At 43.1% G+C, this 2,944-nt stretch overlaps 1 non-coding gene across 1 annotated transcript; it reads right to left on the bottom strand.

Moving 5' to 3' along the window:
• Positions 1-2,474: 2,474 nt before the first annotated feature.
• LOC130468282 (small nucleolar RNA R71) lies at positions 2,475-2,581 on the bottom strand. Its single transcript, XR_008928688.1, has one exon. It is a non-coding gene; the product is annotated as a small nucleolar RNA R71 (small nucleolar RNA).
• Positions 2,582-2,944: the final 363 nt, after the last annotated feature.

Here is a 2,944-nt window from a genome sequence, read left to right as displayed (position 1 = left end):
AATTAGAATCGGACGAGGCTTGCCAGACGAAGGCCCAGCACGAAGCCAGGCCCGCGCCCAGCAAGCCAAGCGCCCAAACACGGAGCTACCACAGCCTCGCCAGGCCCAGCTGATATGCATGTTTTATATAGTATTTTTACCCCCGTCCCTTAGTACTTTTATGTGTCAAACGTGCTCTTAGGAGCCGTTTCTAGTACTAATGTGTGCTATTGAGTGTGCCTTGAGTTTAAGGTTTGATTATGAGAAATTGGTCTTTTTAGACCCGTTTCATGTTGATCTAGGCCACTATATGAGCCCGAGGAAGTTCGGGACCTCCATCGTCGACTTTAGGGAGCCTTGGATGCTTATGGTTGAGCCCCGGGAGTTAGTGATATGCATGTTTTATATAGTATTTTTACCCCCGTCCCTTAGTACTTTTATGTGTCAAACGTGCTCTTAGGAGCCGTTTCTAGTACTAATGTGTGTTATTGAGTGTGCCTTGAGTTTCAGGTTTGATTATGAGAAATTGGTCGTTTTAGACCCGTTTCATTGTTGATCTAGGCCACTATATGAGTCCGAGAAGTTCGGGACCTCCATCGTCGACTTTCGGGAGCCTTGGATGCTTATGGTTGAGCCCCGGAAGTTAGACTCAGTGATATGGGCGAGCTACATTGAAGATTGCAAATAGCCCTGGAAGCTGTGGGCGAAATGCAACCATCGGGCGGAATTATAAGCAATATGAAATCATCAACGCGCGCCCGATCGGGCGCAGCTCGCCCGATCCGGATCGGGCGGTCAATCTGGAGGTTGTATGGAGAGTTCATAAACCGCCCGATCGGGCGGATTTTGGCCCATCGAGTGGATCGCCCGATCGGGCGAAGCGACGCCCGATCGGGCGACGCCAAGCCCCAGCACTTATGCGCGAGTTTTCTTTCCGTTCTTTGGGCTTTATTTTGGGCAAACTATATAAGCAAGCCTTAATTGTTTTTAGAAAACACTTTTATTTTCCAGTATTGAAGCTTAGTATTACTTCCTTAGCCTAATTTTCTCTCTAGTTTAGGCAAAAACACTTAGTTTAATTCTCAATAAAAATTCAAGCTTTCATTATTCATTGTTCTTCAATTAGGTATTGCTTCTCGTTCTAATTTAGTTTATTGCTTTAATCATGTTTTCTATTATGTTAATCGCTTTGTTATTTATTATCATGAGTGAGTAGTTTAATTTCTAGGGTTTAGGGGATCCATGAATGCATGATTGGGATTATATGTGGACATGATATTTGATTTATTGATTATAATTTCTATAGCTTATTATTATTGCTCGTCAATTCTGTTCGGTCGGACTATTTTGATTTGAGTTTGATTAACCTTGGATTATGCGCCGAGAGGTATAAATCTAATGTTTTTGATCTGTGGCTATTAGATAGGAATTATTTCTAGTACGTAGCGAGAGCCCGCTAGTTGTTCTATCCTAAGGAATTCATAAGATTCGAGAGATGCATGTTTTCCTAGTTATGATTGTTAATTGTTTGTCATTGTTCGTTATCCAATCCCGGTCTGCATTTATGGTGAACCGCTGCCCTAGATTCCTTTAATATTGTTATTTTCCGATTTGATTATTTGCTTTAGTTTAATACACAACCCAATCCAAACTCTTGTTACCAGTAGTCTAGATTAGTAATTTAATGGTAGAAAGAACGCCTGTTTCCCTGTGGGTACTATCCCTGCTTCCCTTGCTATATTTTTAGTTGGTGAACGTTAGGTTTATCTTTGATAGGAGTGCGATTTAGCCTGTCAAATTTTGGCGCCGTTGCTGGGGAAACGGTTTTATTTTCTGTTATTAATTGTTTTTCTAGATTATTGTTTGTTACTTCTCAAGGGACTCCTGTTCCTTGAGACCGGATCTCACGACTGTTTTCTAGTTTTTGCTTGTTTATGCCCAGGACTGTCCATACCAGCGATCTGACTTCGTTCGATCCTGAACCTGAACGGACTTTCCGTAGACGACGTAGATTCGTTGAACAGTTGAGAGGCCATTCTGACTCTGAATCCAACTATCTGATTAGCAATCTATTCCATACAGATTCAGAGATGGGTGACCAAGCACCACCACCGCTACCCCCACTTGTGCCAAGGCTTACAGACTATTCTAAACCAAGTCTTTCTATGCTTCCCAAAGCAATCATGCCTTCCATTGCGGTCGAGAATTTCAAGATCGAACCCCAGCTGATAAACATGATCGAGAGACACCAATTCGGTGGGGAAAAGGGTGAAGATCCCAATCTCCATATTCAGTCTTTCATTCAGTATTGTGCCACCATTAAGTAGAAGAATTTAACACCGGAGCAGACCATGGAGATACTCTTTCCATTTTCATTGAGTGGGAAGGCAAAGCTATGGATTAACAGTCTCAACCGCGCAGCTATGAAAATCACCGATTGGAATTCCTTGGCCCTTGCGTTCTATGTTAAATATTTCCCACCTGAGAAGACAGCCCGTCTAAGGGGACAAATATTAGGTATCTCTCAACAAGCGGATGAGAGTTTGTTCGAGGTTTGGGAAAGATTCAAGGACTTGCAAAGAGAGTGCCCACACCATGGTTTGGAGGATTGGTTCCTGGTTCAGCAGTTCTATAATGGTCTGGGTAATGAGTCTAGGTGTCTTTTGGATTCAGCTGCCAGTGGGAGATTTATGCAACTGGAGGTGCCTAGAGCTTTAGAGGTGATTGAGGAAATGGCCATCCATAGTGCCCAATATGGAAATGCTAGAGGTTTTGTCGACCGGGGTGTTAAGCATGAGATGAATTCTATTGAACAGCTTACTGCTCAGCTAACTTCCCTACATCACAAGCTAGATAATATACAGATCGCATCCTCCCAATCCGCCCAACATGCTAGTGTCGCTGCAATGAGTGCCCAATCTGCTAATGTCTGTAATAGTTGTGGGATGCAAGGCCATTATGCACA

Source organism: Spinacia oleracea, chromosome 2 (assembly GCF_020520425.1).
Source record: "Spinacia oleracea cultivar Varoflay chromosome 2, BTI_SOV_V1, whole genome shotgun sequence".
Classification (NCBI taxonomy): domain Eukaryota; kingdom Viridiplantae; phylum Streptophyta; class Magnoliopsida; order Caryophyllales; family Amaranthaceae; genus Spinacia; species Spinacia oleracea.
This window is presented reverse-complemented; position numbering and strand designations above follow the sequence as displayed.